The sequence below is a fragment of the Neltuma alba genome, unplaced genomic scaffold (assembly GCF_004799145.2).
Source record: "Neltuma alba isolate B1F8T4 unplaced genomic scaffold, ASM479914v2 tig00011618_pilon, whole genome shotgun sequence".
Classification (NCBI taxonomy): Eukaryota; Viridiplantae; Streptophyta; class Magnoliopsida; order Fabales; family Fabaceae; genus Neltuma; species Neltuma alba.
In genome coordinates, this window is record NW_021636269.1 from 447915 (window position 1) to 461952 (window position 14038).

The window sequence follows — 14038 nt, forward strand, 5'->3', positions numbered from 1 at the left end:
CGCGGTGGAATATGATTGGTTGGTAGGTGGAACCAACTCAACGATGCCCAGTATAATTAACTAGATAATAGATCATTTTGGCCTAAACAAAAAAGGTATATGCATATATTTTATATATATATATATATATGGATTATCTTGTAAAAGGTCAACTTTTTAATGCTGAAATCTCAAAACTATTTTTCTTTTTAATTTAATCCTAAATATAAAATTTTAATCTATTTTATTTTTTATATTTATTTATTTTTAAAAGTAGTCATTGTAATAGTTGTATATATTAAACGTTCCATCAAATGATAATCCTAACTAATACACATGATTAGTAAGGATATTTTAGAAAAAAAATAATACATATTTTTTATAAATAACTATCTTAACAAATTTTTTTAATCCACTCAAATTAATTAACTAATTTTTATATTAAAGAGAAGAGGTAATATTATATTATTGCGAGAGAGGGGAAACATACTCCTCAGTTAGTTAGATCATATGGATCCTGTTCTACAAAATTATCAATAAGAATGAAAATAAGACATTAATATATGAAACTATATAATACTTTCTATTATTAGCAAATAATACAAGTCAATTAAAAATAGGAAAATAATATGTATCATGAAGAAAATCTGTCTGATTTCTTTTCCCTTTCGCCAAAACTACCATGTTTTAATTAAAAAATAATTCAATCACGATTTCAATTTATTTACCCTTTCTTTGTTATTCAAGAAAATCATTGTTTTTACGCTATTCATTAATTTTTTATATCACGCCGACATACTTATTTCATTTCATATAAATTTATTGTCATACTTAAAATATTTTAACCATTTATATAGATGATACATACCCATAGATTTCATAAATATTTAAAAATAATCAACCCCTTCTTCGTAAATGTTTGCTTTGTTGAACTGTAATTTTTTTTTCCAATCCATTGATGAGTTTAATTTTTGAAATACTGATCATATTCGACATTTCAAAATTTTAAACATAATTAACCACTGGTTAAAGAAAGAGATTCTGAACAAAATTAAATTGAAAAGGATGTAGATTTTAAAAAATAAAATAAAATACAACAAGTTTCTCCACAAAATTGGCCACTGATTAGTGTATAGCAAATCCTGCCGTGTCTTCAACTGTGAAAAAGCAAAAACAGCTGTATTCTCTGTTTATCATTCATCGATTGCTAATTCACTGGCTTTGGCTGGCTTCTCAGTATACCATTGTCAACTAGAGGCTGCAGCTCATTTCTTACGAGTTTCTGCACCTTGCGATCTGATGATTCCACAAACGCAGAAATAACCTTACAGCTGCAAATCACAACCATAACAGCAAAACAAGATGTAATTAAGTCCTTCGCAGCCTGCCTAATTGGGTGAGATAATTTATCAAATAATAATATGAAGTTCCAACGAAGCCTACCTGTGACCACGTGCCCAAATCTCGCTCTTCCCTTTTAAGGCTTTGTCCCATAAGGTAGAAGCGAAACTGGGGCAATCCAAAACAAGTTTTCTAATGGTCCGACTGGAATGAAAATTCTCAAGGACATGTTCATCCTCTTCTGATTTTGGTGTTGCTGCAAGAGATGCGATTGCTTCATGAAGCGAACTTATCTTGTCATCCAAGACTGGGCGGAGTATGCCATCACAACCCCAAGTTGCAACCTGCATCATTCTCAGATCACAGAAAATAAGACTTCCAGGTGACAAAAAATCTATACAACTCACAAAATTGACGAATCACCGATACCATATTTACTACCTCGTAAATGACATCTTTGCCAAAATTTGATTGTATAAATTCTCCAGCATTCTCAATACATAGATCAATGAGACTCTGCATGGTAGTCATTTACCCAATCAAAATGTAAATCATGATTCGACATCAAAAAGAAGGGGACGATTTATTTAAGAAAATAAGAAAAGAGGGAAATATGACTATGAACAAGGATGAAAGAAAGGAAGGTAAAAATTATTAGAATGAAAGCTAAGGTACCCCACCCACCTCTGCAAGTCCACTCTTGATCAATAGTTCTTGCCTTCTAACAAGTGGATCCTTTTTCCCACTCTCAACTAGGTGAGAATCCTCCCCAGAAGTTTTATGTTTATCGGCTTCACCTTCCATGTCCGCCTCAGCGTCCTCGTCACTATGTTCTTCAACCTTAGAAGTTTTATCTTTATTGACTTCATCTGCTGTCACTTCCATGTCCTCCTCAGCCTCCTTGTCACAAGGTTCTTCAACCTTGGAAGTTTCATTCTGAGTGCCCACTTCTGAGCGATCCTGAATGAAATTCAACTGAAATGAGACTTCGCTTCTTTAGATCTCAGAAAACAAGAAATAGCATCATTACTGACCTTGACAAGAAGTGATGGTATATATGAATTCAAGGAAGCAAGGTCATCAGGACTGAAATAGCGGGAACAATTAGGATGAAGCAATTGGAGTAAAACACACCGCCCAGTCTGAAAAAAATCACAAATAAAACACAAAAGGAGTTAGGAGTTATAAAGCCAGAAAGCATTAAGAGCCAAATCATAAGAAGCAAACAGTATATGATCCGTCCACGTTATTTTGGGGAGGGTTAGTCCCTATCACTTGATAAAAGATATATTATGTCTTTTATAAGCATTAAAGTTAAAGAGAAAAAGACCATAGAAGACACCTTATCCAAAACAAGCTCCTTTAAAAATCTTTGAAGCTCAGAAATGATAGCCTGTAACGAAAAAATTTTTAAACCTTAATATGAGATGGACATTCTTTAGATATACTCAATAAAGAGAAAAGCAGCACAAGAAGCAACCTTTGTTATCAGTTTGTGTCATCAACAACTGAAATTATGCAGACTAGCACCTGAAAGTATAACGATAACCCATGGTAATTTAATTTAAGCATATTCAAATTTAGTCAGGTCATAACTGGTCATTTCCCTTAAAAATTGACCATTTCAAAAACAATATTGACAACAAGTAATTTAATGATGCTATTATATGAATATGACAAGCTATGCCTTGGCTACAAAACATAAACCCTAAGTCACATTCCTTACCATGCATCCATATTTGTGATAAGCTATTTTGTCTATGTGGCCTTTCATTCCTTTGATAATCTTCTTCCTTTCCTAAAATGGAAAGTCAAAAGAACAATCACATGTAAGAATAAAGTCATCAAAAGGCACCGAGTTTATTGACTGTGCAGGACACTGCTAAACAAATACCTTGGCACTCCCATGCTTTACACAAAGAATCCCAAGTTGGCCCCATCCCTTGTACCAATCATTCTAACCAGGAGCGGACTGGACAGTTGTTCTATTATATCTCTGACAGAGGACTTTTCACAAATTTACTTTAGATAACAGGAGAGATACGGCCACAGCCAAATTTCTTAGTCATGATACAAACATGCAGAGTTAATAAGGGAAGGGTAGAGAAGAACCTGATCAGCGATGCTTAAATATTCCGTCAATAGTTTGTGTATTATTGAGTGGTCAACTATTCCTTTCTCTAAAATTGGTTGGATCACTGATGTCATATGTCGCAAAACTGAAACTTTCTGAAGTCCTAACTTGGAAATTACATCTACTAACCTGATATGAAGTTAAAAGTCATGAACTGATTGGAGCATTAGAGAAAGATAAAAACTATTATTGGAAAAAAGGAAAAGCAATTAATATTGACTAAGGATACAGAGCTTCTAAAGGCCAAATGTAATTGATCAATCCAATCAAACTCAATGAAATAGAGCACGTATGTGCGAGACATCAAGAAAAACACAAGAAATGTTTCATCTTTGTTATGTGCAGAGGATGGATTTGACGTTTTGCAGGCAATATAGTTTCCAAGAGAGCAACCAACCAACTATATATTCCATATCCCGGTAGTTATTTCTCCTCAATATGCTGGTACTTTTAAAAATAATTGATGATAAATGAGAAACTTAAGAGAGGTTATTAATGAAAATCTTCTATAACTGCTACAGGTTCTAAGCGCTGAACTTTTACCTGCCTTCCTTCAAGGAGACAAGGTCCTTAAATAACTGAAGCTCTGTAGAACATAATTCCAATAGAAGCTCTTGCTTTTGGGCCGCATTGGCTAATTCATAAGCATGCTCAACAACTGTGTAACATGGAAAAGCACAAGAATTATTGTACGGAGGTTGCATTTCGCAAGATGCTGTCAACATGCATTTTGACAATTTATATCTTATGAATAAAATTTCAGCAGAAAGCTAAGTTGCATGAGGGGAAAAATCATTGGTTTTTATTTACTATTTGTTTCTCATTCTTTTAGACCCTTTCCCATCCTCAGAGTTGTTACAAATTTACAAGTCCATATATTGCCATACACAATAAAAATCAGATGGCAAAGTGCTCCATTGAATCATCACAGGCTCTGAAAAATATCTCTACCAAATACATCAGAAGCCAAAAAGACATATTGTACATACCAACTGATCCAACCATGTGACGAAGAAGAGAGAAGCAACATGCCCATGAAGAGAGGAGATAAAGCCTGCAAGCTGTTTCTTCGAAGCTGAAAGACAAGGGTGCCAGGTTAGAATAAAAAATGACATAAAACAAGATTATATGACAAGTTATGAAGCAAAATTTGAATATTAAATATATTAAATTTTCAAGTTGATAATTACCATGGTCCAGCATCTTTTTTACTAAGTGAACCGCATATGCGTTGTATGAAAGAGTTATAAAATGCGGACAAAGCTCTTCAAATACTGCATCTCTTTCAGCTTGTGAACAATGCTTAACACATGTCTGTTGATGAGGAAAGAAACAGTTAAAACTACAAGTAGTTTAGAATAACATAAAAATTGATATTAGGATGCCTTGGACTGAAAAAGAAAATATATACCTGAAGAACACGAGAAGACACATGAGACCCAGCAATCTCAGGAATTTTCCCCTTCATCTTTTGCAAAGCTTCTGTCACCAGCCTTCTCAGACAATACAAGTAAAGCAAAACGAGAGACAACAGAAGGTGGGGGGAAAATTAACTTTCAGCATGCTTCGGCCTTCGAAGTAACCATCAGGTTATTAAAATTAGTTTAAAGGAACATACTTAGCCTTATCCTCTTTAGCAATATCACGGCGTCTCATTTTCTCCCACAGACGTGCTAGCTCCTGCTCAAATTAGTGTATTTCGTGATGAGTAGCATGTCTAGCAATGCTACTAAAATGAATATCGCGTGCATAAAACTCACTTGTTCAAGTGTGTAATGCCGCTTTCTTTTCTTCTTTCTAGCCTCTGCAAGTTCCTGCAATGACACAATTGATGCAACTAATCGAAGTAAGTGATCTCCAACTGGTTGGCCAACTAATTTCAAACACAATAAATCATCCGAAGTTGCCACCTAACCCTTAAAAAATACTTTTTACAAAATCCATACTAGCTGTTTTCCAGCCGATGAACAGACACCGAAAATTACCTTCTCTAATAATCAATTCCAAGACTTTGGTAGCATAAACACATATACTCACTCACGCATAAGTCATGACTAACGTAGATAATCGCAAATAAAAATGCCTGCGGCATATTTTAGCATCACAAGTTCCTCCAGATTGTTATAAATTAACTATAAGTAAATGACGAAACCTTGGCGTGCAATCGACGTTCTCGAGCTGTAACCGGAGCTTTCTTCTCTTTACCATCTGTAACATTGTGTCCCTTTTTAATGAATTTCGTGGGCTTCCCAGAGGCCTTGTTCTTTGAAGGGAAGGAAGGTTTTGAGGCAGCAAGCTTGGGCACCTTCGAAGGAGATGGTTTGTCTGCTTCGGTGTTAGAACCTGGAATTCGCTTTCTCTTTTTGGTCTTGTCGACCTGTTGCTTCTTCGCCGCCATGGATGCCGATCGAAGCCCCAGCGCTTCTGTTCTTTTCGGCGTCCCACTGAGACTTCGCCACTGCGGTGAGGTTTATTAGGGGTTTTGGGATTAAGTTCAGGAACACTGCATATTCTTTCTCTTTATTCAAGAAAAAACCAAAAACAAAACTAACTTCCATCTCATTTTAAAATTTTAATTTATCGAAACCAAAAAAAAAATCTAATTTAGTCTTGTTGAAATATTTTTAGTAAAAATTGACCGCATTAGAACCAATCTGTGCAACACAGTAATAATTATTTTTTTTTTGCCGGAATTACAAGTTATGTATCATTGTGATCTTCTTCCTTTACCAAAGCAATTATTAAATATATAATTTAATTCCATTTTATTATTTAAAATTTATTTTTTAAAAACTGTCCTTGTTATTACACATTTGAAAGAAATCTCTATCAATGAGTAATTTATAATATAAATAATTATAATTAAAGGATTATTAAAAAAACAACACATTTTTTTATAAATATGGGTATTTGGGACACCTGAAAATCATTTAAAAAATTGTTTTTTACATGAGCCAATACAAAACTCATCTGATATATTTACTCGTATATTATAAAAATATTTTAAAAATACAATTCGGTTTTTACTCAAACACCCCCTAAAATGTTGCTAAATTAATACATAAATGTTTCTAGAGCGGTAGATGATAAGTCTCACATCGCCTAAGTCCTAGCGCTCACAGTTTAAATATCCTTTGAGATCTCTCCTACTCAAACTAGCTTATGGGTTTGACCTCAAGGGCCTAATAGTATTAGAGCTTAGTTGCGGAGGAGGGTGAGAGCGTGGATGATAAGTCCCACATTGCCTGAAATCCTGACGCCCACAAGGTTTAGATATTCTTTAGGTACCTCTTACTCACGAGCTAGCTTTTGAGTTGGATTCAAGGGCTCAATGTTGTATCAGAGCCTTGGTTGTGGGGAGGTGGGTGAAGAGCGATGGGATGATAAATCCCACATCACCTAAAGTCCTGATGCTTATACGGAATTTAAATATCCTTTGAGTACATCCTATTCATGAGCTCTTTTTTTTTTTTTGGGTACAAAGGAGGGCTTAAAGCCCAAAATAAAACTAAGAGAATGGGGATCAAGTCTCAAACAATTATTACAGCACAGGCTCCTTATATATCAGTAAGAGGAGTCTCAAGAGCATCGACTTGGTAAGTCCTCGCTTTTGCCAGTTGGTCCCCGATTGTGTTATGGATTCTAGCCACATGTTCAAGCTCAAAATTCCCAATCATATAAAACCCGTGCCCGTGGGATTCGGCCCCATTAACGAAACAAAATATTGTCATTGATGTTCTAAAAAATCACCTGATTTTCAGTTTTGGCCCATTGAATTTTTTTCCTATTGGGCTTGGTTTTATTCATGCCTGACCAAAATGATATACTAGTATTTCATTATAATTTTTAACTTTTCAAGCATTTTATTTTCCTATTCTGAATTGAATTGAGTTTTTGCACTATTATAGGAAATTAAAGAAATCAACTTCACATTTTTTTTATTTATGAGATCATTATATCATTGTGTTCTGTTGCATTATATATTGGTATAACTGGACAACTTTTCACATTAACTCAAATCCACTCACATTTACACATCAAAAAATTGATCTATATAAAATGAACAACTAATGTGCTACAATCATCTTTAATTTTTTTTAACCAAAAATAGTTATGATTTGACAAATGTTTGTCAATTGAGAAGAATTAAACGCATACCCATAATGGCAAAAATCTAAATCCTATCCTATATCATTACTATAACAAGATCATAAGTAATAGGTAACTTTTAATCATATTTATAAACCACTGATATTTGCTTTATGTAAAAACAGGAAAAGTAATATTTAGGAATTTCACATCGACTTTCAACTTTTATTAACAAAATTACAAAATCCGTCAGATAGTGATATGCTAAATGTCTATTCAGTAAGGAGACTTGTATGGTTGGTACAAGAAAAAATGGATAGAATTGAAGAGTACGTATGGACGCGTCAAAGATTAATCTTTTTTTCTTTTTTTTTTTATTTTTTTGTCAAACCCAGCAAGATCCAGCTTGCAGCAGGAGATCCAGCTCAGCTTTAGCCCTTATCCATGAATTTCAGAAGGATTAGTACCATAATAAGAAACCAAGAAAGCTATATACGTGACTACGTGTGTGTAGAGAGAGAGGGGGGATAATAGCTGTAAAAGAAAAAAAAATATGATGTCTTCGAAATATCTTGAATGCTCATTCCTTTTAAAATTAAGAAATAGATTTTTAATTTTTGCAAAAAATAAGAATGAGATGGGAACCAAGTCGTATGTACACAGTATAAACTTGGTCGCAAGAAGGGGGTAAAAAATGACCAGACCCTTAAGCAAAGGAGACTAATGATGGCCTGCAAGGTTGGGTCCGACTGGTCGCAAACGGGGGCGCAAGGCGCGTTCTCCTACCGGGTCATGGGCTCGATTCCTGGCGAGGCACCCTGGGATTGATTAGTCTGGCCGATACGCTGGGATACCCTGAGTTAGCGATAACATCCTACTCAAAAAAAAAGGAGACTAATGATGGCCAGCCAAAGGGGGGAAAAAAAAAAACGAGAGCTATTTCGGGACCATGTGGGGATATCGTCCTTATGCGAGGAAATAATGGGAAATTTTGGTCGTTTGCTTGGCACGTTGGAGCTAGCTAGCGTAATTAGGTGGGGTGTGGCATTGTGAAACCAAAACGTAGTGCTGCCACATGAAAAGGCACTGATCATGGGCCATGCGTAATATTAAACAAGATACGAGTACCCCCCTTGTATTTTTCAATAGAGATTTTTTAACCACTGCTTCTCAGAAGTGATTAGGTTAAATTTAAATAGGTTAGTTGCGTCAAATATACCTTAAATTTGAATTGAATTTTTTATTGCTCACATTCAATAACGATCATTAAGTTTTTTGTACTTTACCCTCATTCCAATAAGAGACATTTTGGGTTTGAAAAAATTAACAATTTAGATTGTTTCCAAAGCATTTTATATTTTTTATCAAGAACCTAACAGATATTCTATATAATTTTTTGCCATGGGTTCTCATTTATGTGCACATCATTCAAAATTTGATTTGCAATTTTTTCAATGATTAATTTTTTAAAGAAATACCAATTATAAAATTACGTTCATTTTTGAATTCTGTGTCTTTTAAAATACAAAAGTTTATTTAAAACATAGTACAAATTTAAATTGAATCTAAACCATTCAAAATTAATCTGAATGATCTAAATTATGATAAGCATGAAATATGTTCTCATGTCCTTTATTAAAGGGTTCCAACTCACGGCTCTGCACTTCAAAAAAATCTTATGAGGGGTGTTTTAGTGTTATTTGAGGTGTAAAACATCAAGAAATAACCCCCATGAAGAAAGATTAAAAGGAACGTACCAGTAAAAGGATTAATATGGAACGTAGATTTAAGTGTCACGTAAAGAGATTGATTTTTGTGGAGATATGAAAAATCTAATCTTATTGGAAAAATGAATGGAAAGAAATGCTAGAACAAAAGGTCACATATAAAATATTTTATTCAATTCTTATTATAAGTTTAAATAAATAATTAGTTAAAACTAATAAAAAATAATAAATAGACTATAAACAGAATTTTGTTTCCGAATATGCTTTATAATGATAAGAAAAAGAATGAAAAAGAATGTACATGAAAATATGATAAAGATAAATAATTAATAGTAACAATAAAAAATGTATCAAATACTATGACAAATTCAAATTAAAAACTCAATAAAATAGACCACACTACTTATTAATTAAAGTTTATAAATAGAATTAAAAGAATACTTAGGAAGAACAATATATGTGTGTACAAAGAAAAAGGGCTGAAGAGAGGGATGGGGGGTGGGGGGGGAGAGACTGGGGGAGGTTGGGATGTTTGTGGTGGGAGAAATAAATGATTTTGTTGTGTGGCGCATCATTTTCATTCAATGAATGTAACAGTAGGGTGTGTTTGTGTGGTGTGGTGTGTTGCGCATTAATGAGTACAGGCCAAAGTTTCAGAATTCCCATTCTTCTTTAGTGTATAATCAAGCACCGTCCTTCTGATCTGCCAAGAGCTGTGCATTTATTGTCGAATTTCAATGCCCTCATTCAAGTTTAGCTACCTTCAGGAACACCCCTCCACATTAACGGCCCTCTCATCGGCAGCTCCCACCCATAATACTTTATATTTCTATTTTTTCTCTGGTGATCTGGTCCATGTTTTTCCCCCAACCTGCTCGTTTGCGCACCAAAAACGTACTCCATCTTAAGTAATTTTAGTACTGATTCTTAATATAAAAATTTATTTGATTTTTATTTGATTTTAAATATAAGATTTTAATTTATTTTATCTTTTATATTTTTTTTAAAAAAAATAGTACTATAATGATGGTAGTTACCTTTGATTGGTGCATGGATTTTAGGAAAAACAACAGTTATTTATTATAAATAACTACTTAATTAGTTTTTTTAATTTACTCAAATTAGTCAACCAATTTTTATACTACCTTGGTCATAATTATAAGAGCTAATTGACTAATTTCAGGAGGTTAAGGAAAGAAGTTAAGTTAGTTATTTGTAATAAATAAGTGTTATCTTTTCTAAAATATCATTGCTAATCAAGTGTATTAGTTAGAACTACTATTGTTAAAAAGGACTACATTAGAAAAAATGCATAAATATAAGAGACAAAGTAGATTGGGATTTTATATTTAGGACAAAATAAAAGTCAAATAAAATCTTATATTAAAGACCAGATATAGTATTAAAAACTGGAAATAGTATTATGCAAGTGTCTCCTTAATTTTTGATTTGATTTAAGTGAGAAGCTGCGAGTTCAGCATAACGGTTGCATAAGTTTCTTTTGTTGGATGGGAAAAAAAAACATCTATAACATATAAATAAATGATACTACCTCGGTCCTTAATATAATATCTTATTTGACTTTTGTTTTGGTTGTAAATATAATATCTCAATCCACTTCGTCTTTCATACTTATACTTTTTTTTCAAGCTAATCTTTCTAACAATAATAGTTTTAGTTATACCATACATTGATTAGTAAGGATATTTTAGGAAAAATAACACCTATTATTACAAATAACAAATTTAACTTCTTTCTTAATCTCATCAAATATTCAACTAGCTCTTATAAATAAAACCGAAAGTAGTAGAATATTAAACATTGTGATCCTTAAGAATATTCGTACCTATAAATATTTTAAGAAATGTGTGTTTATTGGGGAAAAAAAAATAATCAAAATAGGAAGCAGCATGTAAATAAAAGACTCATAATGAGCAATTGACCCTGGTCAGAGAGGTTTTTTTTTTTTTTTAATTCACGTACTTATTACATTTTATGGAAAGTTCGAACTTGCAGCTTAATGCATAATTTAAAGGAGTCGCTTAGTATCTATGATAAATTATAAAATTTATCATGAATTTAGTTATTTATAAATTACAAACTGTTTTTCTATGTTCAGTTTTGCTTAATTTATAACACAAACTCAATCCATCTACATCTACTATATATTACTCCTCCGGTCCTTAATATAAGACTATTTAACTAATGTGATTGTATTAAGGAAGTTAGGTAAATTAGTTAATTATAAGAAATGTGACACGTTTTTCCTAAAACACCATAATCATCTCTCTTAATACTCCTTCTCCCTCTTCTACTTGATTATAGTTGGGGGAGTATCCATAGGGATAATTTAGAGAAAAGTGATAAATATGAGAAATGAGTCTTATATTTAGGATCAAAACTAACTCAACAATTGAGTCATATATTGAAAACAAGAAGAGTATCACATATGAGAAGCCATTTCGTTGATCCGACTTATTTACTGGTCAAAAAAAAGATCCGACTTATTTAATGTGTAGAGATCAGGCAGCTATTAGCTGATGACCTGGATCATGGGTAAGGGAGTCAGACCAAAAACAAATTTTATAACAGTGTTCTAAAGCATGAAAATTAAATAATACTTCTCCAATTCTAAATATAAGATTTTATATAAATAAATTTTATAATAAGCGTTCCAAAGCATGAAAATTAAATAATAATTATTATTGTTATTTTGATTTAGTCTGGCAAGAAAACGTAAGTGAAAATTATCCATGATAAAGTGTATGTGTTGAGCATTGATTTGATGGTTTATTTTATTTTATTTTTGGCCAACGATATGTTTGTTTTATTTGGAAGGCTGCTTCGTCATTTTTTTTTTTAGTTCGGATTTCAAATTTTTGAGAAAATTCTTAAATTTATACCATGCAATAAAATTTTAGATATTTTTCTTCAAACTTTTCAACAGGTAATTCCACGTGGAGGCCTATAACTCCCATAATATCAAGCATATAAATTATTTTAAATGTGAGATTATGAGTCGGATTTTTTTATATAGGAAATATAATAAGTACGTAAAATTATGACACAAAAAATATTGATTTTTAGAAAAACACTTCAAAAAAGAGCTTGCATCAAATCTAACTCTTGCATTCTTGTCTGAAATAGACGGTAAAATAGCAGCACAGTGCTAAATTAATTTAATCTAATTAATCTAATAAAAATGTTTTTGACTTAACAGTTCCGTGTTCCTCCTAACAAATCTGATGGTGAGACCGAGTGTGATAAAAATCTGAATTAATTTAAACACTTCTAATATGCATTTGTGTGTGTTATGGCATGATGACCTGGCTGTGTCCCTGCTTAATATAATATGTAGTACTCCATTGTTTTTTTAACACAAAACTCATTTAACTAATTTGATTAGATTAAGAAATTAAGTAAGTTAATTAATTATAAATAAAAAATGTGACATATTTTCCCAAAACACCATAAATCACTTTTCTTAATATCTCCTTCTCTTTCTTACTTAATTATGATTAAGGTTCTGTTAATAGGAATAATTTTTAAAAATTAATAAATACAAAAAATAGATCATATATTTAAGACTATGATCAATTCAACAATTAGATGTCATATTAAAAATTAATAGAGTATTAGCTTTTATTTTTCTTTGTTATTTCATAGCATAAATTACTATTAAAAAAACTTTCAATTTATTCATCCCCGGTGTTACGTAATTTATGCTATGAATAACAAAGAAAATTAAAACCAACTCAAGAATTAGATTTCTATATTAAGAACCAGAGGAGTAGTAAATTTTCTCTGCAAGTTTTTACAAGCTGTTTTATTAGTTAATACAGCATGTTTTTTTTTAATGAGAATACACTATTGTTTCAATGAATAGAAAGTTTAGGTGAGTTCAGACAAACAAAATTATGTCATTTTTTTATTGCGTTTAAAAAAACTACTTATAACTCCTGAACTCCTTTAAGTTCTTCCTTTGTTTAATTAAAAAGAAAATGATTCATTTTTCATAGCAAATAATTATACTACATTCGGTCTTTAATACAAGAGCTCATTTAGTTCGTTTTTTTATTTTGATCTTAAATATACGACCCCCTCTACTTTATCTCTTATATTTGTTCCATTTTGTCAAGGTAGCCCTTACAATAATGGTAGTTTTAGCCAATACATTTAATTAATATAATATTTTAGGAAAAACGAATATTTAATTATTACAAAATCAGTAACTCAACAAACTTATTTAATCTACTTAAATTAGTCAACTAACTCTTATACTAAGAACCGGAAGCAGTAGTATCTATTGAGTGTTGCCCGCCAAAAACATAATACTACCCTTTGTATACTCAATAAACCTCAATCCATCTTGTCTCTAATATTTATCCATTTTTTTTATTCTCAAAGTAGTTCTTATAATAATGATAGTTTTAATTAATACACTTGATTAGTAATGATATTTTAAGAAAAATAAAACCTATTATTAAAATAACTAACTTAACTAATTTTTTAATTTACTCAAATTAGTCAATTAGTTCTTATATTAACTCCTATCCATAATAAAGAGCTAGTTTAACTTTTAATTTGGTCATGATTATAGGACCTCAACCCCAATCTACTTTGTTTTTATATTTATCTATTTTTTCTAATGTGGTCATTGTAATAGTTACATATATTAAATATTTTATCAAACGATAGTTTAAGGTAATACACATTAATTAGTAAAGGTATGTTAAGAAAGCCAAAACTTATTTATTACAAGTAATTA

General features: G+C 31.8%; 1 pseudogene; it reads right to left on the reverse strand.

Annotated features, from left to right (window-relative positions):
* Positions 1-982: 982 nt before the first annotated feature.
* LOC114715876 (pumilio homolog 24-like) lies at positions 983-5892 on the reverse strand (annotated as a pseudogene).
* Between the last annotated feature and the right edge of the window lie 8146 nt (positions 5893-14038).